The 24,564-nt window shown below is 38.1% G+C and overlaps 1 pseudogene; it reads left to right on the forward strand.

Moving 5' to 3' along the window:
• LOC101141093 (52 kDa repressor of the inhibitor of the protein kinase-like) overlaps window positions 1-19,823 on the forward strand; it is a 67,050-nt pseudogene extending 47,227 nt beyond the window's left edge.
• Window positions 19,824-24,564: the final 4,741 nt, after the last annotated feature.

Genomic DNA, 24,564 nt, shown 5'->3' on the forward strand with positions numbered 1-24,564 from the left:
TTGGCTGTGCCCACACTCGAGTAGAAATAGGATGATGTGTGTTAACAACCTGACAAAATACTTGGGAGAAAAAGGGAAGTGGTCTGTAAAGCACCTGGAGTGAGATTGGTCCTGATTGAGGGGCCAACACAAATTTGCAGAGCACATAGACATGACTTAGTATGCTGGTTTTATATTGTGTCTACTCAGCCAAATTGAAACAACATTTCCCAGAATCCCTTTACTGTATGGTTCCAGATTAGAACTGACCTCAGCAGAAATTTGTGTGATATTTGGGAGGCAGAAGAAAAGCAGTAGCAACTATGCTTTGAAAGTCCATCAAAGGTGCTAGGCATGGTTGAAGGTTGTGCACTTCATTGCTGATCTACTGGCCCAATTTCTTGGTGCTGGGCTGTAGTTGGCCTGCAGTTTCTCCTGTTCCCCTCATGTCTTCCTTCAGCTTCTTGGGGTCCTGAGCCATGCACATGTGCAGCTCCACGAAGAAGTGAATGAATCCCTTCTGCGTGTCACCTGCATCTCAGGATTAGAAACAGTGAGAGACTGTTCCTTATTGTTGTGGGTTCTAGTTTGTCCTTAGACAACGTCAGTTCACATCCAGACTGTCAGTCCTATTGTCTTGCAGTGGCTTCAGGCCCATCACCAGAGGCAGAGACGATGTGTTTCCTTAGACTTCTTTATCAGTTCCCACAATTTCCTAAGGCCTAATCTCCATAATAAATCCCTCATCCCATAGCAATTACAGTGTTTCTACTTCACTGATCAAATCCTAACTGGTAAACTTGGCAAAGCCTGAAGACCAGATAGATGCACCTGGGTTGGTTATATATTTGGTAAAAATGTTTTGGAACACTGCAGCTGTCTGCCATTAGAAAGAAGGATTAATAAATTTATGAATCATGGTTCTATTTATTGCTCCCTTTGAAAGGTAATTATTTATCACCTTAAGTAGGATTATAGATTACATGTGTCAACAACATCCAGTGATAAGCCAGGGATGTTCTGTAAGATGCAAATTCAAGTGACGTTTTAGCTTAAATTTGTGTTATCAAGTTCAGATCATCAAGTTCAAATTCAGATATCTTATAACTCAAAATAGTTATTAATCACTCCCCCAAAATATTTAACTCAAACCCATAGATGATTAGTCCATTCTATTCAGTCTTTTTTTTTTTTTTTTTTTTTAACACATTCTCTATGCCAGGCACTGTGTCAGATACTAGGGACATAATCACAGGTTTTAAAAAGAAAAGACATAGCCCATTCCCCCAGGATGTTTGCTACCTGGAGGTATCTGGCCCCTTGCAACCTTTTAAAGTAGCCAGTTTGGCCATTCATCACCGTGACTGACAGATAAAAATAAAACTCAGAAGGTGAAATCTGTTAAGATCATTTTTTTCCAGCCCTCTCCTGGCTCTTGACTCCCAGGATTTCAAATTCTGGGCTTCAGACTCTTGAATTCCACACCTGCTTCTGCTCCTTCCACCTATTTGGGGATCTTTGATTTTCAGCTCATTGGATTTCATGTTTTCATTGAGCTTTGTTTTCTCCTTGCTTCTGACATTTCCTGGTCTTTTCCAGTTCTGGCCTAAGGAACCAGGCCAGATAGGTTAGCCCCAACCAATCTCATAGCTGAGGGAGTGGGATTCAGATAAATGAGGAGACAGAGGTGAAACACAGAGTTGTAACATAATAAAAAGTGCTGTACTGTTCTTGCATAACATGGTACACATTCATCAATGGTGATGTAATCAGCACTATAAATTGTGACCTCTATTGACTTCTGGCCCTATAGCTACATATCTTTATCTATATTCTGTTATTCTTCCATTCATCCTACAAATATTTATTATGCAACCACCACCACGTGCCACCCACACTCATTAATTTTCCTTCATCTCACAGATGTCTCTTCTGCTGTTTCAGGCTGCCACACAGGCTTTGGAGAAGCAATGTATAGCAATGAATAACCATGTGGAGTTAAGCTACTTAGGTTCAAATCTTGACTCACAGTCCTTTCTGTCTTAGTTCTTTGTCCATAAAATAGGAATAATCACACACCTACCTCCCTGGAGTGTTAAGGTTAATGTCATTTATGCATTAAAGCCCTGCCCCAGGACCTGAAACAGTTATATAGATATTCAGTGGGCGTAACTATTATTATCATTAATGATTTCACATTTTCATCTGCTCTAAGACCAGTTTTTCATTTTGCCGTATTTTCAATCTTTCTTTATTTGCTCCTGTCTTTTGTATCATTAAAAGTCCTCAATTCTATATATCTCTAGCTATGACCCTCATCATTCTCCTTTCCTTTATAATTTGAATGCTTAGAAATATTAATGCACACTATTTCTATTTCCTTACATCGAATTCACTTTCCAGACCTTCCCAATAATGCTCACTAATAATCATATTAATTTCCAAGTCCAAAGGTTGCTTGGTCCTCATTTGTTTGAATTACTACAGCATTCCTGAGACTTTCTTTTCCTTCAGCTCTGGCACACTGCTCTTTCTGGTTCTTCTTTCACATTTTCAACCATTTCTTCTCAGCCACTTTTACAGATTTCCCCATTCATGTATCTACAACCAATACAATTGTTTGTAGAATTCTGTGATTTCTGCGTTCTTAACGTATATTTTATCTACCTCATCCATTCTTTTTACACCACCGTTGCCTCAGCCCGTATCCTCTTTATGTCTGAATTGTTGCAATAGTTTTCAAGTTGGTCATATTGCTTAGTTTCTTGGCCCTTCATATTTTTGCTACAATCGTGATCCTTTCAAAATACAAATGAAATACACTATATTTCTCAGGTCAAAGCAGTGTGGAGGTAATAAGGGGACACAACATCAATATCAAAATAGTACTTCCCCTCCCAAAACTTATAACCCCAAACCCATCATGGGGAAGACATCAGGTAAATTTAAAGAGAGGAGGGTTCTGCAATATATCTTGCCAGTACTCCTCACAACTATCAAAGTCATCAAAAACAAAGAAAGTCCGAGAAAACATTACCACTAAGAGGGGCCTAAGGAGATATGACAACCAGCTGTCATGTGGTATCCTGGATGGAATCTTAAGGAAATGGGATCCTAAGAAAATATGACTAAACTATGAACATCAGTTAATACTGATGTATCAATATTGGTTTATTAGTTGTAATAAATCTAGCATATGAATATAAGATGTTAATAACAGGGGAAACCACAGGGGGTGGGCATGTGGAAACTCTTTACTATCTGTTCGATTTTTCTGTAAATCTAAACTGTACTACAAAATAGCCTACTAATAAAAAATAGTTTCTGTCTCTCTCTCTGTTTCCCAAATCTCCCTCCCTCTGTGGGAAGCTCTAGATCCCTCAAATTTTTATCCAAATACAGAAGCCTGGGTGGCTGGTGACATTTAATGTGTGCTCTGAAATAGTCTTGTTGTCCACCGTTTCTTCTGTCTTGTCCTTTCAAAGAAAAGAGAGAATAACGCCTTCTGCTGGAGTTCTTACCATGGCACTGATGTCAATGTTGGTGTCCGATGTTTAACGCTGATTTGATGATATTGTCTTGGGATCTGAGGTTCTCATGGGCATCTTGTGGAACAGGTGTTTCTTTGCTTGTCATTGCAACATTGCGATTCCTTCTCCTTGGGGCTGAGGCATCAGTCCCTGGGGACTAGGAAGGAGAACAATCAGGAACAGACATTGCATTCCTAAGCTTAGACTCACTGGTCTTTTGTCACTTACTCCAAGAGTTCTTGGAACTCTTACTTCTTATGGATGGACTATTTCCCAAGAAGTTTCTTGACTACTCAGGCAAACAGATTACTGAGGGCCTGGGCCACCTGCCCTCAATACCTGTCTGGACACGTCCGAATCTGAGGCAAAAAACAGCTCAGGCTCAGGTTACACAGATATAATCATGTCGTTGTGTTGTTTGGAATTCTTTAATAACTGCTTACTTCGCATGGTCTTACAAGGCGCTCTCATATCCTGCTTCAATATGTATCTCCAGACTCAGCACTCCACAAACTCTCCTCCTTTTTCCTAGTCCAGCCATATTGAATTATTGTAAGCACCTACATTTCATTGATTCACCAGGTTTCTTGGTCTCCATATTTTACCCTTGCTGTCCAAACTGGGTTAGCCACCCTTCCTTCCCTAACCATCACCCCAAAGTGTCAATATATTTGTATATTTTCACCACTACTGCACTACTCCATTGTATTAATTATCTATTGATGTTTAACGAACTCCCCCAAAATCTAGTGACTTAAAACAACAAACACTTATTGTAACACAGTTTCTGTGGGTCAGAAATCCAGGCATGGCTTAACTGGGTCCTCTATCCAGGGTCTCTTGAAAGGCTACGATTTAAGGTGTTGGTTGGAACAACGGTCTCATATACATGCTCAACTGGAGAAAGATCCACTTCAAAGCTCACTGACATTGTCATTGGCAGAATTCAGCTGTACATGGGCTGATGGACTGAGGGCTTCTGTTCCTCCCTGGCTATTGACCACAGGCCTCCCTCAGTTACTGATGATGTGGACCTGTTCATAGGTAACTGGTTTCCATCAGAGAAAGCAAGAGAGCAACAGAAGTTGAGCAAGAGAGAAACCAAGAGTCTTTTTGACATTTAATTTGGAAAAGACATCCCATTACTTTTGCTGTATTTTATTTGTTTGAAGCTAGTTACTAGGCTCAGCCCACATTCAAGTGGGGAGAATTATACAAGGGCATGAATACCAGGAGGCAGGGGTATGTTTTGTGGTTGCTTTGTGGAGGGCAATAAACACTCATCCGTAATTGGTTAGGATGATGAGACTGTGAGACTGAAGATGCTTCCATCCCTCCATCCAAGCGGTAGGAAAAGATTTATTGCTCACATAATGAGACTTTCTAAAAAAAAGCTGGGCAGGCATAAAAGCTGGTCTGGAATGTCTTGAGTGAAAAGGGAAGCCAGTGGCTTTGGTTTCTATTGTGCTGAGAGGGTGGGGCTGTAGTGAGTGTTCCCAGAGGAACTGGGTTTGAATGGTGTGCACTTCTCCACCAGCACCAACGAATGGAGCCCCAAGGCTTTCTTTTTATCTTCCCCTTATGTGGGACAAAAGGGAAAGGCATAGGGTAGGGCATGAAAGCTGTCAATAGTCAAACATCAAAAATGAAATTGGTGTCAGATTCCTTATTACTGGGAGCTGTCTAATGTATCCATTGTAATATAATTATATAATTGTTTGTCTTTTATTGGACAAAGAATATAATTTATTTATCTTTGTGTTTTCAGCACCTGGTGCAGTGCCTGGAATATCATGGTCACTCAATAAATGTTGGATGAATGAATAATTGAACGACTGAATAGACTTTCCCTCTTTATTTTATTTTATTTTATTTTGATTATTATAGTTTAAGTTCTGGGATACATGTGCAGAACGTGCAGGTTTGTTACATAGGTATACACATGCCATGGTGGTTTGCTGCACCCATCAAGCCGTCATTTACATTAGGTATTTCTCCTAATGCTATCCCTCCCCTAACTCCCCACCCCCCAACAGGCCCCAGCGTGTGATGATCCCCTCCCTGTGTCCATATGTTCTCATTGTTCAACTCCCACTTATGGGTGAGAACATGTGGTGTTTAGTTTTCTGTTCCTATGTTAGTTTGCTGAGAATGATGGTTTCCAGCTTCATCCATGTCCCTGCAAAGGACATGAACTCATCATTTTTATGGTTGCATAATATTCCATGGTGTATATGTGCCACATTTTCTTTATCCAGTCTATCATTGATGGGCATTTGGGTTGGTTCCAAGTCTTTGCTATTGTGAACAGTGCCACAATAAACACGTGTGCATGTGTCTTTATAGTAGAATGATTTATAATCCTTTGGGTATATACTCAGTAATGGGATTACTGGATCAAATGGTATTTCTGGTTCTACTTTCCCCCTTCTTTTGATGATTATTTATTTACTGATTGTATATCTGTTGATCTTTCAAGATTAGCTCAATTATTATTTCCTCTTTAATGCCTTTCTTGTTCCCTTCCCTCTTTTTCTGGTAGAACAGACCACCTCCTTCTTTGTGGTCAATTGTACTGGGTTCTGTCATAAAGCTAACATAACTCAATTGCCTTTATTTTTATACAGGACTGTCTCCTTTATTAGTCTGAAGGTTCTTGGATGGTAAGAACTAGTCTTGTTATATTTGTACCCCCAGTATCTAATGTGCTATTAGACATAGCAGATGTTCAGTTAGTGTTACATGTGAGATTCAATTAATTCTGCTTTGGAGAAGGGAGTAAGAGAAAGCTAAATATAGGAAGAAAATATCTGGATCTTGAAGACTAAATAAAAGGGATACAGGAGTGGGGAGGCTTTGGGGAGAAAATAATCTAGACATAGTAAGTAGCAGAAGGAAAGAAAAAGACTTGCAAAAAAAACATGGTGTATTCAAATAATACACTAAGACTAAGTTGGCTGGAGGTGAGGCTAAAGAATTAGGTGCACAACTAGGTTGTGAAATTTTGTAGGCTATGTTAAGTAGGGTGTACCTTCTCTTTAAGCTAATGGGGAGTAGTTGAAGATTTAAACAAAATCTGAGTGCAGCTGTTAATAGAAGTAAACTGTTAATAGAAGTAAACTGTTCTAGAAAAATAACTCTGATGGTAGGATAGGATGAATTTGAGTAGGCAGTGACCTAGAATCAGTCACGGATGGGGACGAGGACTGGGTTTTTCTACTGGGACAACATGAACTCGAACTAGAAGAAATCAGCGTGGATGGAAGGTGAGCATCAGCATTCTCTAAGCTGATGAGAGGAATCTGGGAGCTCTTGAGATTTGCGGGTGGTGGGACACTGAGAAAACTCCATTGAAGGGATTGTGAGGATGTATAGACAGTGGAAGTATCATGCAAAGAAAGAAAAATTTGTTATAATTGTCTTGATAATTGATCAATTGGTGTCCCCAGTAAGGACTTTATTCTACTTCTGATTTTAGAAAGATACTTTTTAACATAAGACAATAGAAAAAAGAGAATTAAAAAGAAAACCTATCATGCCTAAAGAATCAAAATGGATACAGAAGATAGTTTTTCTTGTCTCCCTGGTTAAAATTCTATAGAATTGTATTATCTCCTCAATTTTAGCTTTTATTCTAGAAGAATTACCACAAACTTCTTATGTCAAGTCTCAGAACTATTTTCTAACATTGAATATTGTAGCTTAAACTTTCTGTTCAAAGAAAAATGTTGCAATGGTTATAGGCATGACTATTTTCATAGGTAACTCTGAGAAAGAGAAATACACATGTTTGAAGATATCCGGTGTTCCTAGCTTAAGTTGGAGTCTGAAGCATTCTCGGTTAGAATCCATAGCTCCAATACTCCATAAAGGCCTTCACTGGCTAGTTGGGTGGAAAACAGCCTACAGGACAAAAAGATACCCATTTGCTGCTCTATTTCAAAGTTTCTATAGCTGTTCTGTAAAGCAGCCTATGGGGGTTCTCTTTAATGCCATTTTTTCAGATCTCTTATGTAATTTTAGTATTGAATGGTTAATGGAAATGAAAGTAACAAAATGCTGTTCTAAATTCAGTAAGACTTTTAAGTGAACTTATATTTTACTAATAGCGATAGCATGTGCACACATTTGATGACACTAGTATTCTACATACCTGTGTGATAGTAGCATTTATTCAGTTGTGCATTTGATTTACCTTATCCCTTTCAGTAACCCCATGACTCTGAAAGGGTTTTTGACTCACGGGTTAGAAATGGATTTGGCTCAACTTCCTTACTCTATAGATAAGGAAACACGTTGAGTAACTTGTAACTTACAAGCAACTTACGTGGGGGTTACTCAAGATTACACAGAGTTTTGAGGGCAGAGTGTGATCTGAAACTCGTGACCTTTAAATCAATTAATACAATTCCAAAATACCCCAAAGCATTAATACCTGTTAATGCAAAGGCAAAACTAAACTGTAGTTCCTATGCTAAATGGTATGATGCATCAATTCCGCTCTTCAGAAGGTAGTCTCAGACTTTAAACTTTCTGGCATGTTTGACATATCGTAATGGACCCAATATTGCTAGTGAATGTTACAAATCATTTTCTTGATTTTCATTATTCAAAAAAATACATAGGGTTTAGAATCTATATTTGATAAATTCTATCTGCTTTTCTACATGCCCAAGGACTTGGTAACATGGTTCAGTCTCTTTCGCATTAGTTTTTCCTCCTTGAGAACAGGAAAGATGGAATGAAGAAAATAAAAGCCAGCGTAGCTTGGCATCGAGGAAGAGGAAAAGAGAAGGGTCAGAAGGGTACATGTTTGAGATGCTGAACCTATGTATAGATGGCTGTGTTCCACCTATCAGCTGAAGGAGTGTATCTGAAGTGGCATAATAATTAGGTTCAAAAATTTACCCTCAGTGTGCCCTTCAAAGTAAAACCTTGAGTTGAACTTTGGGGCAATTCATTTCAATGGTTTTTCAGTCTCTGTAGAATACAGCTGCAGATGGGAAATCTCAAGAGAACTGGTTTTCTCCCCTTTGAGAGCTATAATGCGTATTTTCTGGGTAGAGTGTTGGTGAAAGCAACTTCTCGTTTAATTTCATATCAGTTATTTATTCTTTATGATTAAACTGATACTCAAGATTATTATCAGACCTCATTTTCTCTGAACTTACATTATTATAATAATAATGCAAGGTAGGTTTTCTGAACTTACATCTTATGTTTACAAGATAAAGTATCTGGAGACAGAAATTTTAAGTTATATATACATTCTAAACTCTGTGTATTGTTTTTTTCAAATGACAAAATACAGGAAAATAAACACATTGCGGAATTAAAATGCACACAGCTGTCACTTTATTGTGGATATCAAATATTTTTCTTTTCTTGGTTTGCAGATGAGTTTTGCAATTAATATAAGTTTGATTCAGTTGAAATAAAGGTTTGGATACTATTGCCTTTAGAACAAAGTTAATACATAATCACATATATATCAGACACTCCATATTGTCAATTAAAAAGGTCTTAAATATTTTTAAGATACATGGATTTAAACAAACAGCCACTTGCTGACACTCAGCACTTTAGAAGCACGTGAGAGAATGTAATGTTATGCTCTGGCCCAAAGCCAGAATGTTTTGTTTTCTTACCAACATTTTATTTCCTTGAACTCGAAAAGAAGTGACAGGTTATTTTGTCTGTAATGGTGGTTATTTTCAACTTCAAAAACTTTTCTGTGATCTTAAAACCTTATAATTTGTTCACAGTTACAAGTTAATACAAGCACTGAGCAGCATCTGTATGTAATTTTAGCTGAGAGATATAGCGGGAACTTTTAGTCTTTCCAAACTTATTTCATTAGACATGTATTGTCTAGAACAAGTCTGCTGCAAGCATAGTACCGAGTTAGCTTACATCCAAATTAGTGTTGGAAATGTGGACATGTGTGTGTTTTGGGGGGTCTTCGGTGGCATCCTACATCAGTCTCGTTCTCTGTTATGTGGAGAACCGGGAAGGAGGGAGGAAAGACAGAAACATTTGTAGTAGAGCTTGTCATGCAAAGCTTTGTGGTAGTGCATTCACATGTGCTGCATCACCGAAATCTGAATAAAACTCTCAACTCATTTTTGACACCAAAGCTTTTCAGTGTTTCCTTTGCTTGTTGCTTGTCTCTTTTTGGGCTTTCCCTTCCCAGGGAAGTGACTGGCCCTCTCCAACTTCTCTTCTTCCTCCCAGGTATTTGTTTCCCTGAAGTATAACTGAAGCTTTCTAGAGATGTGGGATTTAATACAAAGTAGTCTTGGGAGAGGAAAAAAAGTATTGTGGGCAAGGCGTCTCTTCAGGGCTTCTCAAATTACAGACAGACTAGACCTGCCTTCACGTAAGAAAAAAAAATCCCATGGACCATCCTGATGAAATGAAGGGTAGAAAACTTCAAAGAGAAAAAAATTGTTTGTTTGAAAAAGGATAAAGAAAAATCAAACTGAATTCAGTGTTTTGTTGCAGTCCCAATTATTTTAAAACTATGAAGTTGGGAGGCGTGAAATTATGTAATGAAATTAGAGAGAGTCTATCGTTTACATGATTTTAGGGTAATTGTGGACAATGTCGACGTAAATGTTACAAATTGGAGAGAAATTATGGGAATTGCATGAATTTTCCAAAAACGTTTCACTTTCTTACATCCAATCTTTATGTTTGCAGCTCTGTCTTAACTGTGAAAAAAATGATGAAAGCAAATCTTACCTGATAATATTATTAGACAAATTAATTAGGGAAAGTTTGGATGGAGAAGTTTCTTTGTAGAAGTCTAAAGGTGTGTCCTTATCACTTAAAAACAGAACCAGGGATTCTGCTTGTTATTTTCCATGCAAGGTTCTTGCCCACTAGCAATAAGGACAGAGGCTGGGGTGCTTTGTGGTGGCAGCAAAAGGCTGGCAGTGAAAAGTATATAACAATGCCACTGTTTCTGTTTCCAATACTTGCAGCATAGAGCTGGAAAACAGAAAACGTGCTGCCTTGAAAAATTCAACTTTTAAACCTGTTGATGGTTCAAGACAATTTTGATTTACTTTTCTTCCTTGCCAAGTTTTCATCCCAAGGTTTTTGGCTTTTTTTCCTCCTCTGCTTTAAGTTTTATTGATTTCTAAGAATCAGTGTGATGATCTAATGCTTTAGAAATATCAAGCAGGACTATCTAGTCAGAAATAAGAAACACAAAGAATGATATAAAAAATGCCAAATCTAAAATAAAAAAAGTCAGCATGAATTTTACAAGGCTTTATGGTTTTATAACGACTCTGTTATCCCACTCTAATGTTTTAAGAGAGTTTTAAAGCTCTATTCTTGCCCATAATCTCTTTTGTAGATAATGAGCTTGACATGCTTTAAATATTTATAGTGGGACTCCAGCATGTTAGAGAAAACAAGGCAGCTTCTAGCATATGCGCTATGAAGCTAGAATCTTCATTAGTGTCACACATGGTGATAGACTGGAAATAAACAGTCTAAAACAGGCAAGCCTGGTGAGGCTGGATCAGCTAAATGATGATAAACTTTCACATGTGTCTTACCGATATGTGCTTTATTATATACGTTTGTGTTTTCTTTTTATTCAAAAAAATTTTTGTTTAAACAGCATAAAATGTTAATAAAGAGAATACAAACAGAAAAATATTCAAGTTACTACTTTCCTAATAAAACTTCTATTTTCTTTCTTTCTCTCTTTCTTCCTCCCTCCCTTTTCCCTCTCGTGCTCTCTCTCTCTCTCTCACACACACACACACACACACACACACACACACACACACACACCCCTAAGATTGTCCTTGCTCTCCTTCATTCTCCCCTCCTTCAAACAGGCTTTCCCCACATGATAGAGAACACGATGGGTAGCAGCCGCTCCGAGGTTGTAAACATGACAATTTCATGACTCTGAGCAAAGACAGGGCTTCTCTCTACCTTATTCCATATATAATACTCCTATTGAATAATTCTGATTGACCACATCTCAGTCTTATATCTGTCCTCGACACCAATCTCTGCTGCTAACACAACAGGATACTGTTGAGATTGTGAGGCTTGTTCGTGTGTCTACAACTGGCAGCCTCACCAGTGTCAAATAGTTGGAGCAGGGAAGAACCAGTTTCCCAAAAGAAGGGAGTTGCATTTACTAGAGGAAGGAGAAAGAGGCATGTTCAGCATGCAAAAATGTAGATGGCCACTATATGGAAAATTAAGGATATACTGAGAAAATGAGAATTGCTGGATATGCTGTTTTCCAAGAACTGGTCGTAGAATTTCCAGCAGAAAATGACAATATGTTTATTATTTATTCAATTCATATTTATTAATTGTCTACAATTGTAAACTTTTATGTACAGTTTCTTCTGTGTTGTGATATAGGAGTGAGCAGTAGCTAAAACTCAAATTCAAACCCCTTGCCTTGGTGGAGTGGTTTATGAATCCTTCTTGTGACTTTTGGAATGTCCTCACTGTAGCCACATGTGGTTGTTTCTGTAATTCTGAATTCTCTAATTCATCTGAGGGCCCTGCTGCTGACACCACAACATCATGGTCACAGCTGCCCTGTTGGTCCCACTTCTTCTGCCTGTACACACACTGACCCCACACACTTTATTGTTCGGTCCCTAACCACACTCATACAAGCTGACTGCTATGACTTGGATTTGTCATCTTCTCTTTGGTCTCATGCCCATATTATCACACTTGTCGATACTTTCTCTTTTCCATCACTTTCATCTTCAGCTTAGGTAAGAAATAGCCTTCTCTCCAGTGAAGTAACTCCTAACCAGCTCCCAAATAGTATCCCTTGCAATTTTCTAGAGATAAAAACACTTTATTAGGCTCAGTTTTTAAAAATTCTTCACCTGAGGCTTCCAAACCCATTGTTGGGTGCTGGTAATTTTAACTACTGTTTGATTCCTTGAGTTCATCCCTGACATACTTCTGCTAGTGCCCCAGTACAGTTCTAGTTCTTCCACACTGCTCACTCAGGTCCATCTCAAGACCTCACTCCCTACAGAGTGGGAGGTTTGTTTGACCCTGTTATTTGTTCAAGGGTCTCAGAAACTTCTTTCAAGTGGGCTGTTTAGTTTGCATGCAACTAGAATCTTCCAAGTTCTTTTCTTTTATTCCTTGATATGTTGGAAGTTTACAGTGGATGTACATTTTGGGCTTTGCCTGATGCCCATGCTGCATAACTATAATATAAAACAGAATGAAATAAGATCAAAACCAAAAGAATACAGAAAAGGTCAAGGGAATGCAGGCTAAGGACTAACTGATTCCAACTGTGGGAATCAGATAACAATTTTAAGAAGAGGTGATATTTGAGCTGAGCTTTGAAGGGTGGGTTGGATTTTGATTGGGGGTATGGAAACACTTTAGATTGAGAGACTGACATAGACAGAGAGTTGTGACACCCATGGCCGGTTTGGGGAAATAAAATTGCATGGTCACAGAACTCTGGGGGAACAAAATGTATTCCTAAAGATCCTTTAAAATGTTCCCCTTCAAAGTGGCTCCTAATACTATTCAAAATGCTTTTTTGTTGGAAAGTGAATAAAAGGAAATGATTATTGAATCCCATATATGAATACTGAAGAGTTAAGTCTTAATTGGGAGGGGCCAGTTATCTGAGCAAGTAAGCAATATTTTCTTTTCTGGGTTTTTGTTTGTTTATTTGTTTTTGTTTCTGAGATGGGGTCTCACTTTTCGTCCCCCAGGCTGAAGTGCAGTGGTGTGATCATGGCTCACTGCAGCCTCGACTTCCTGGGCTCAGGAATTCTCCCACCTCAGCCTCCCGCGTAGCTGAGACTGCAGACCTGACTAATTTTCTTTGTCTTTTTGTACAGATGCATTTTTACCATGTTGCCCAGGCTGGTCTTGAACTCCTGGGTTCAACTCCTGCCCACCTTGGCCTCTCAAAATGCTGGGATTACAGATGTGAGTCATAGTGTCTGACCTGGAGGCAATATTTTCTAAAAAAATATTGACAGCATTGAAAATGTTGCATAAAGAGCTGCTAGAGGCCGGGTGCGATGGCTCATGCCTGTAATCCCAGCACTTTGGGAGGCTGAGGCGGACGGATTACAAGGTCAGGAGATCGAGACCATCCTGGCTAACATAGTGAAACCCCATCTCTACCAAAAATACAAAAAAAATTAGCTGGGCGTGGTGGTGGGTGCCTGTAGTCCCAGCTACTGGGGAGGCTGAGGCAGGAGAATGGTGTGAACCCAGGAGGCGGAGCTTGCAGTGAGCCGAGATCGCATCACTGCACTCCAGCCTGGGTGACAGAGCGAGACTCAGTCTCAAAAAAAAAAAAAAAAAAAAGAGCTGCTAGACTGGGGATAAGGAGACCAGTCAAGAAACTACTGCAAATTAAGAGGAAAGCAGTTGGTTAAACAGGCTGAATTCAAAGACAGCTGATCAGAAAGTAATTTTGGAGGTCAATAGGAGGAAAACGACTGCTGTTTGACGGAAGCTCCTGTTGTTATCTGGCTGCTGGGGCCTTCTGTAGGGCAGATGCCCAAATATTGCTCTTTCTTTGATGCAGGCTCTTTTTGGACTACCTCTGAGATACGCCATCTAAAGGCTTTGGGGAGTTCTACATTATCATTCTCTGTCATAGGTGATACTCTCTCTACCTTACTTTGCAGGGCAACCTTCAGGTTTTCAGGCCTCTGTCTTGGAGGTAGACCCTACACAACCTTTCTCTCCTGGTCCCCCGTTTCCCATGAGACAACTCTCTTAGGCAGGTGTTAGGCAGACAACTCTCTCCAAATAGAGTCAGGCTTATTTCAATGACATTCATTTGGTCCCCCAGAACTCATGCAGACTAGTCCTGCAAAACTCTGGAAATGCAAGCTGGCCATTCCCACTCCTTCCCTTTCCTCTCTATTCACTTAGCAACCAAAGGCAACTGCAATCATATGCCACCCTCAGACTGCTCCACATGAGAGCCACACACCTAGACCCTCTGCTCTCCAAACTCCATGGATTTATTAGGTTCTCTCAAAGACTATCATGCTTCATTCTTGAAATAGCCTTGGATGATCCAAATAGTTTATGTAGCTTAGAAAGCATCCAGCTAGAGAATGAGATGCCATCTGAATGTTCCAACCAATCTATCCAAAGATTCCCCTTTGTTCTCTATCACTGGAGATGCATCCTGCAAATTCCCTTAGAAGGAACTTCTCTCCAAAGAATCTTAGGTGATTGCTTGTCACGTAGTAATATTTAGCAACCATTACTTTTTCTGTGTGTAGTATTCTTTGAAGTTCTACGTGTGTGGTGGTGTTTGCTCTTTATTCCTTTCATATTATAATATTGGGGAATAATGAAGAGTATTAAGAATTAAGTATTTCTTCCAAATATCTGTGTTAAAAATATATCCTCTACTTAAGTGATATCTGCACTCTTATGCATATTGCATTGCTATTCACAATGGCCAAGATTTGGAAGCAACTTGTGTCCATCAACAGATGAATGGTTAAAGAAAATATTGCACTTATACACAATGGAGTACTATTCAGCCATAAAAAAGAATGAGATTCAGTCATCTGCAACAACATGGACAGAACTGGAGGTCATTATGTTACATGAAATAAACCATCCTTTTACTGACTGGATGTCTCTCTTTTTGCCCAAGACCAATCCATCTACCACTTTACAGAATACTATCTTTACTCCTGTTTCATTCCTGAAACTTCAACTGCTCCTTCTCTATTCCATTGGCTTTTAAATATTCTCAAGACACTTTTATCTTTAAAAAGTTCTTCAACCATATGTCTCCCAGAGCTCATGCTCTCTCCGTAACTCAGTTTCTGAAACACGTGTCTGTGTTCATTGTATCAACCTGCCTTGCTTCCTGGTGTATGATCTACTCGTTTCACACTAATGGGTCCACTAACATCATGGATGATTCTCTTTTTGTGAAATCCAGTAGATATTGTCACTCTTCATTTTATTTTACCTCTTCCCCATTCTTAGTTGACTAATGGTCCTTCCAGAAATATTCTGGCTCTTAAGTAATCCAATTTTAACTCATATTTTAACCTTTTCCCCAATTTTTTAAAGATAGCCTCTTAAAATGAACCATCCTAGCAGCTTTAATGAAACAACAAGCTGGAAGAATTTTTTTTCTATATTCCAGTGTGATAAACCAATCCCACAGAGGTGGGTATATCCTTATAGGTGTTCCCGTATTTAAAACAAAGAGAGAGAGAAAAACAGGGAGAAAGAGGGGAAGGGGAGATCGCAAACAGATATCCTCAATATGCTTCATTTAGGAGCTACTCTGGAAAAAACAAAACCCTGACAACTGTATGAAATCAAAATAGAGACATAGTAAGAGAGAGAGGATTTAAGTAAATTCACATGTGGTACTTTGCAACAAAAATTGCAGAATCATGGCTGATCTTACTGACAGATGTGGTTTGGGCTCTCTACTCCTACATTCACTATAGCTTACATTCGATGAGAAAAAGCACAAATAAGAATAATCAATAAATATTTTGATGCGGTGAGATCTGATCCACAATCATGGTGAACCACTCTAAAATAGATGACTGAGCCTGCTGCTCCTTATCTTGTATTTATTCAAGGAAATGGGAATCTAGGTATTTTCAATGTTTACAAGTTTACATGGCACAAGCTCAGTGTGTCTGTGAAAACTTCTGTTTTCTTCTGGAAGAATCAAGAAAAGATGATGTTGAGAGATGACAATATCTGGTCTGCGTTGAAGCAACATTTCTATTTTGTATACGAACAATCTTTGTGTATTATTCTTAGCATCATCTCAAAGGACAGGGAAAGTTACAATAGCACTTATTTATACAAAACCATGAAAGTAGGCTTCTCGCCTGCCCGCCCCTCCCCCGCGCATCGGCCCTGATGAGCCGGCCCGCCGGCCAGCCTGGCTCCCCTCTCCGGCACGGATGCGCGGGCGTACTCCCCTGAGGAGGCGGGGATGGCAGGGCTGGGCCGGCCGGCGGGCGGGCTACGGTGCCGAACTTCTCCGCTGCCCTCAACCGCATGCGGAAGAGCACACAGTCCGACGTGGCCTTCTTCAGGTTCCCGCGGTACCCGGCCAGATGCCAGAAGTGGGTAGAGAATTGTAGGAGAGCAGATTTAGAAGGTAAAACACATGATCAGCTAAATAAACGTTATCGATTATGTGCCAAACATTTTGCGACCTCTATGATTTGTAGAACTAGTCCTTATAGGACAGTTCTTCGAGATAATGCGATATCAACAATATTTGATCTTACCAGTCATTTGAACAACCCACATAGTAGACACAGAAAACAAATAAAAAACTGAGTGAAGACGAAATCAGGACACTGAAACAGAAAAAAAAAATTGATGAAACTTCTGAGCAGGAACAAAACCAGAAAGAAACCAACAATAGCAATGCTCACAACCCCAGTGAAGAAGAGGGTGAAGGGCAAGATGAGGACATTTTGCCTCTAACCCTTGAAGAGAAGGAAAACAAGGAATACCTAAAATCTCTATTTGAAATCTTGATTCTGATGGGAAGGCAAAACATACCTCTGGATGGACATGAGGCTGATGAAATCCCAGAAGGTCTCTAATCCAGATAACTTTCAAGCACTGCTGGAGTGCCGGATAAATTCTGGTGAAGAGGTTCTGAGAAAACGGTTTGAGGCAACAGCAGTTAAAACGTTGTTTTGTTCAAAAACACAGCAGAGGCAGTTCTAGAGATCTGTGAGAGCTGTATTCGAGAAGAAACTCTCAGGGAAGTGAGAGACTCACACTTCTTTTCCATTATCATTGACGACGTAGTGGACATCAGGGGAAGAGCACCTACCTGTGTTGGTGAGGATTGTTGATGAATCTCATAACCTATGAGAGGAATTTGTAGGCTTCCTGCCTTATGAAGCGGAAGCAGAAATTATGGCTGTGAAATTTCACACTATGATAATTGAGAAGTGGGGATTAAATATGGAGTATTGTCGTGACCAGGCTTACATTGTGTCTAGTGGATTTTCTTCCAAAATGAAAAGTGTTGCTTCCAGACTTTTAAAGAAATATCCCCAAGCTACCTACACAATCTACTCTTCCTGTGCCTTAAATATGTGGTTGGCAAAATCAGTACCTGTTATGGGAGTATCTGTTGCATTAGGAACAATTGAGGAAGTGTGTTCTTTTTTCCATGGATCACCACAACTGCTTTTAGAAGTTGACAATGTAATTTCTGGTTGTTGTTTTTTTTTCAGAATAGTAAAGAAAGGGGTAAAGAACTGAAGGAAATCTGCCATTCTCAGTGGACAGGCAGGCCTAATGCTTTTGAAATTTTAGTGGAACTCCTGCAAGCACTTGTTTTATGTTTAGATGGTAGAAATAGTGACACAAATATTAATGCAATAACTGTATAGCTGGCCAAGCATTTGTACTCTGCAGTGCAGTAACAGATTTTGATTTCATTGTTGCTATTGTTGTTCTTAAAAGTGTCCTATCTTTTACAAGAGCCTTTGGGAAAAACCTCCAGGCGCAAACCTCTGATGTCTTCTTTGCAGCCGGTGGCTTGACTGCAGTACTGCATTCACTCAACGAAGTGATGGAAAATATTGAAGTTTATCATGAATTTCGGTTTGAGGAAGCCACAAATTTGGCAACCAAACTTGATATTCAAATGAAACTTCCTGGGAAATTCCGCAGAGCTCACCAGGGTAACTTGGAATCTCAGCTAACCTCTGAGAGTTACTATAAAGAAATCCTAAGTGTCCCAACAGTGGAGCACATTATTCAGGAACTTAAAGACATATTCTCAGAACAGCACCTCAAAGCTCTTAAATGCTTATCTCTGGTACCCTCAGTCATGGGACAACTCAAAGTCAATACGTTGGAGGAACACCATGCTGACCTGTATAGTAGTGACTTACCCAATCCCAACATGGTCTCAGCCGAGCTTCATTGTTGGAGAATCAAATGGAAACACAGGAGGAAAAATATACAGCTTCCATCCACCATCTATGAAGCCTTCCACATGCCTGACATTAAGTTTTTTCCTAATGTGTATGCATTGCTGAAGGTCCTGTGATGAAGGTTGAGAATGAGCAGTATGAAAACGGATGAAAGAGTCTTAAGGCCTATTTGTGGAACACTTTGACAGACCAAAGGTCGAGTAACTTGGCTTTGCTTAACATAAATTTTGATATAAAAAATGACCTGGATTTAATGGTGGACACATACGTTAAACTCTATACAAGTAAGTTAGAGCTTCCCACAGATAATTCAGAAACTGTGGAAAATACGTAAGAGACTTTTAAAAATAGGCTTTCCTGGCGGGATGCGGTGACTCACGCCTGTAATCCCAGCACTTTGGGAGGCCGAGGCGGGCAGATCACGAGGTCAGGAGATCGAGATCATCCTTGCTGACATGGTGAAACCCCGTCTCTACTAAAAATACCACAAAAATTAGCTGGGCGTGGTGGCGGCATGCCCCTGTAATTCTGGCTACTCAGGAGGCTGAGGCAGGAGAATGGCCTGAACCCGGGAGGCGGAGCTTGCAGTGAGCCAAGATCGCGCCACTGCACTCCAGCCTGGGTGACAGAGCAAGACTGTCTAAAAAAAAAAAAAAAAAAAAAAAAAATTGGCTTTCTCATATTTGATATTTGGAAGAAAAGCCATAAGGTGTATGTAGGCCACTTAATCACTAAATATCTTTGCCTATAGGACTCCACTGAGTACATTAGCCGTTGATAATCTACCTGTTTAAATGGCCCCTGTTTGAACTCGAATGCTTTGAAGACCTATCTGTTCTTCTAGAAGAGAACACTGAAAGTGCCATGTTTCCTTCTGTGTGATCTCTGCTAGCAGCACTCTGGAATTGTTTTAGTTAAGTCATTTTAGACATAACATTTATTATCACTGTGGATCTCTACTCGTTGGGTGTTATGAATTCTTTGAAGAAATATATTTTGAAGAGGTATGGGAGGAAGGAATACATTTTATAAAATGTTACAGGGAAGCCCACAACTGACCTTTGACTAATAGGAGTTTTAAGTATGTTAAAAATCTATACTGGACAGTTACAAGAAATTACCAGAGAAAAGCTTGTGAGCTCTCCAAACAAGGACTTCAGTGTAGATTTTGCCTTTCTCAAATGAACTTAAAGGAACAAACAAAAGTCAAAGTTTGAATGGAAGAGCCTGTTTTTTTTCCCACATCTCGTTGTTGCTGTTTACATTCCTTTGTGGAGCCTACATCTTCCTAAGCTTTTTAGCAGGTATATGTTGAACACTTCTGTTTCATGGTGAAGGCAGAATCGGAGGCCATGGATACTGACAACTGATTTGTCTGTTTTTTGTATGTCTTTTTCCATGACTCTTATCTACTGCCTCATGTTGATTTATAAGAAAAACCTGGAAAACCTACAAAAATAAGTGTTGAGGTTTATCTAGAAAAATATGGAAAATATTGCTGTTATTTTTGGTGAAGAAAATCAATTTTGTGTAGTTTATTTCAATCTAAATAAAATGTGAATTTTGTTTAAAAAACAAACAAACAAAAACCATGAAAGTAAAGAAATACTATGTAAGGCATCCCTTTGGCTGGTGTATTTTCAAAGTAATTCCTGTGAATTTGAATTTATTTATCTTAATTTATTTATTGGGATATATCTGATTTTAATTTTCTATAAAAAGTACATTCCTTTACATAAAATATAATTTTGATCTCGATTCGTGAGGGTGAGAATATTCAGTAATAGAAACCATGCACTTTGATAAGTTCATTTCAGTTTTTAAAATGACCCTAATACTTAAGTCTCTATATATGTGTGCAGTGTAAAATGTTGGAACAAAAGAAGTCAGTGTGCATAATCTACAAAATTTCTCAAAAGAAACCACGTAATGCACCCTTTTCTCTCTAAGCTGTTTGTAAAGCTTTATTGACTACATGTAATTCATTTGAGCTTAGTAGGCCTCTTTTGGATACCAAAATATTGATTTCAGCTTTTTATTTCCACCTTACTTTGTTTCATCAAGGAACAAGGTATTTCTTGAAGCTCCTATATAATATCCCAAAGTGCAACATCTATTTTTTGCTACCCTCCCTTCATAATGAAGATTCAATATTCATATTGTCCTTCTTTAGCCTGAAACCTCTTCCCTTCCCAGGTGGTCTTGTATATTTTATACTTTATTCTAAATCATAAAATTATAGAAAAAAAATGTTGTGTGTGTAAATGGTCACAGAAGTTATCCAGTCCAATCTTCTGATTTTACAGGTAAGAGAACAGAGACCTTAAAAGAAGAAGAAGTTTGACATACATGTTCTTTGGTGTGACAATGTCTTGAGTATCACTCTTACTAGGCTATATTGGTTATAAATAGTTATTGTTTTTGAAAAAATGTGGTGAAGTATACTGGAATGAAAAAGCCTGTATGAATTTTTGCTCAGAGTCAGCAAATCCCTGCTCCTTAGTGCAGGCATTTACTTTGCTCTTTGCAAACATATTAGAGAGTCTTATATTTAAACCATTCAGTCATTATCATGTTAGCCTGATGGATTTCCAGGCACCTTCCCAGCCAGAACAGAGTTGTAATTTTAGCCCCTCCCATTGCTTCCAGAGTTTTGTAACTTAAGCTGGATAGGGAGAGAGTATCTCCTTTCTTCTTCTATCCTTGGAACAATATCTTCCCTTCCTTCATGGGCTTGCTAAAGTCTCCTTGCCTTTTTTTCTCCCTGTGTTGGTGGTGTTCCACCTTATTTGTCATTCAGTCAGGTCACTGGGGCAAACTCCAAGACTGGTTCCTGTGTTCTCTAATCTTCTGCCATTTTTTTTTCCCTAGCAAAACCCTCTAGTAGTTAAATGCCACATAATGTCTATTTTTTGTTTAACTCTTCCTTAAAATACAATTATTTTTACTTTTTCTCAATACAATATATCTTTGCCTTAGTGTAGAATTAAAAAAAAATCTTAATGGTAATAATTCTTTTAACCTTTTCTGCCCCTAACAGACTGCTAAAATTTTGTCTCATTAGCAAATTGAAATGCAGAATATACTATTTGAATACTTTGTATAGAAGGAAACACTTTACTTATATGGCCCTTAAACCATAGATATAAGAACTTATTTTCCAGAACATTTTGCCAAAAGACAAATTTCAGGAGCAAGACACATCAGTTCATTATGCTTTGTACAATTCCAATATAAGGACCATTTAAACAGAAACAATGGTATAATTGTTTAGAAAAATGTATTTCCTTTAAAGCAGTTGACTGTTCCACTTATATTTCATTTTTCCTGGACTAGAAACATCACTCTGTATAGAAGTCAATTGATGTATTTTGTGTGAATCCATTGTGTCAGAAAAAATACTTCTACTAAATAATCCTATAATACTGTACAACAGGATATAGACCTTAATATGCAAAATGGTGTAAAAAGTCAAGAAGTTTCAAATAAAATAGAAAATGATGATTAGACCCATCAGGAGTCTACATTCTCTTGAGTAAACTTAGCAGCACTACATATTTTAAAAGAAAACGAATAAATCATTAATGAATCCCTCAAAATCAAGGGAAAGTTATTAATTTCCTTTTTTCTTTCTTTATTTTTTAACTCATGAGTTAAGCGCCATGTAGTTGACAATGTATTCTAATTAAATGCAAGCATGTTCTTTGGAGGAAATATAAAGAAAAATTGAATACATTGTTAAGTGATTCATAAATAGCAATAGATGATATTTTTGTCAGAATTTTCCTGATATTTTTGGATTGTGAGAGTCTAGTTATAGGCTCCAATTTTTGTATTAAATTGTGTCCGGAAATAAATATTTACCCTCAAAGATTATTTTAATGTTTAATTACCTGAGGTTCTTTTAAGCTTTTCCCATATAGTAAAAAAAAAGTGTTTTCAATATTAACATATTAAATAAAAATACAGTATTACATACCCACACATAGAAAAATGAATGTAAGAGTGTAGATGTATAAACTTTCACAAAACAACCCACCTGTACAACTAAAATCCAGATCAAGAAACAGAATGCTTCTACCATCTTAGAAAATCCCTTAACTTCACTCTAATCTCTACTCTTTGCATCCCAAGGGTTAGCAAGTACCTGGACTTCTAATGACATAGAGTATTTTTCTCTGTTCTTTCATATTGTATAGATATGGAATCATGCAATATTTATCCTTTTTTGTGGGGTCTGGGTCTCTCTCTAAACAGTTTCCTTGTGACATTTATTTATATTGTTGCATGTAACTGCAGATTTTACATTTTCATTCTGTCTAGTATTCCATTGTGCACATATAGCACAATTTCTTGATCTTTTCTACTGATGATTGGCTTTTGGGTAGTTTTTAGGTTTAGCTCAAACTGGTTGTAGCAATTTGCATCCCCACTCAGCAGTGTCTGAGAGCTCCAGTTGCACGGTGTCATTGCCACCATTTGATATTATCCGTCTTTTAAACTTATTCAGCCTGTGGGTATGTGCTTTTTTTGTTTGCATTATCTTGATTAATGGTTTTGAGTAAATTTTCCAATGTTTATTTGCTATTTTTATATCCTGTTTGTGAAATGTCTTTTAAAGTCTTTTGACTATTGTTTGGTTGTCTTTTATTTAATGTAGAGGAGCCTTTAGTAATATGTTCTGGATACAAATCTTTGTTAGATAAATAGGTCTCCCACACGTTTCACTCTCTTGACAGTGACTTAAAATAGTTCTTAATTTTCCTATAATCCCATGTATTATTTTTCCTTTAGAAATCCCATGTCTTATTTTTTCCTTTGTTTCTCTATTTAGAAAGAAGTTCTTTGTCATTTTATATAATTACAAATAATTTCTCCAACATACTTCTCTCTCTCCAAATGGTATCTGATGCACAGAGGTTCTCAATTTTACTGTAATCCAGTTTATCATTTTTGGTTGACAGTTTTGAATCTTTCTAAATAAATTTTTAACTATTCCCAAGGCCCATATGTTATCTTACATTTTCCTTAAAAGGTCTATTCTTTTTCTTTCACATATAAATCTGTAATTCATCTGGAATTGATTTCTGGGTATGCTGTGAAGTAGGGAATCGTATTTTAATTTTTATTACATAAAGAATACATATTCATTGTAGAGAAAGCAGAATGTTCTACCACCCAAGAGTATCACTCTGACACTGTGATTTGTATATTTCTACACACTGCTATTGTTATTACCTTTTAGTTTTGTTACATAATGGTATTGATGAAAAAGATATTCTTTATTTTTTTCTCTCAGTTATATAAACTAAGACTAAGAAGCCTAGTTCTTTTTCTGAAAAAATCACCCTCCTGGTCCATGATAAAAAACAAAATGAAACAAAACAAAATGTCTCTAAGTTAATGTGAATGCCTTCTTATTTTGTTTCACATTTTTTGTTTGTTTGTTTTTTTTTTGAGACAGAGTCTCACTCTGTTGCCCAGGCTGGAGTACAGTGGTGTGATCTTGGCTCACTGCAATCTCCATCTCCCAGGTTCAAACGATTCTCCTGCCTCAGCCTCCCCAAGTAGCTGGGATTACAGGCACCTGCCACCATGCCCAGCTAATTTTTGTATTTCTACTAGAGATGGGGTTTTGCCATGTTGGCCAGGCTCGTCTCGAACTCCTGAACTCAGGTGATCCACCCGCCTTGGCCTCCCAAAGTGCTGGGACTACATGCATGAGCCACTGCACTGGGCCTGTTTCACATATTACAGGCTAACTTCTCAAGCAGACTTTTGAGTTTTCCTTCTCCTATGGCAAACTTTCCCATCAAAGTCAGTTAAACACATTATCTTTAGAATCATGAAGGCCTGTAGTTTATTTTCTAACTCTTTCATTTTTGCTTGTATTTTTATTAATTCCTGCATTTTGTTTTACATGATTTTTTTAACCAACATTTTGGTTATTGGCTGAATTAATTTTTCATTCCTTTTAAAAAATTATCTAAAAATTTAAGGTAATAAATTTTCTTCAGAGTCCTGTTGTATCTCTATCCCATTTGTTCTGATGTGTAGCTTTTCATTATTGCTGATTTTTTTTTCTT

This window comes from Gorilla gorilla, chromosome 10 (genome assembly GCF_029281585.2).
Source record: "Gorilla gorilla gorilla isolate KB3781 chromosome 10, NHGRI_mGorGor1-v2.1_pri, whole genome shotgun sequence".
NCBI lineage: Eukaryota > Metazoa > Chordata > Mammalia > Primates > Hominidae > Gorilla > Gorilla gorilla.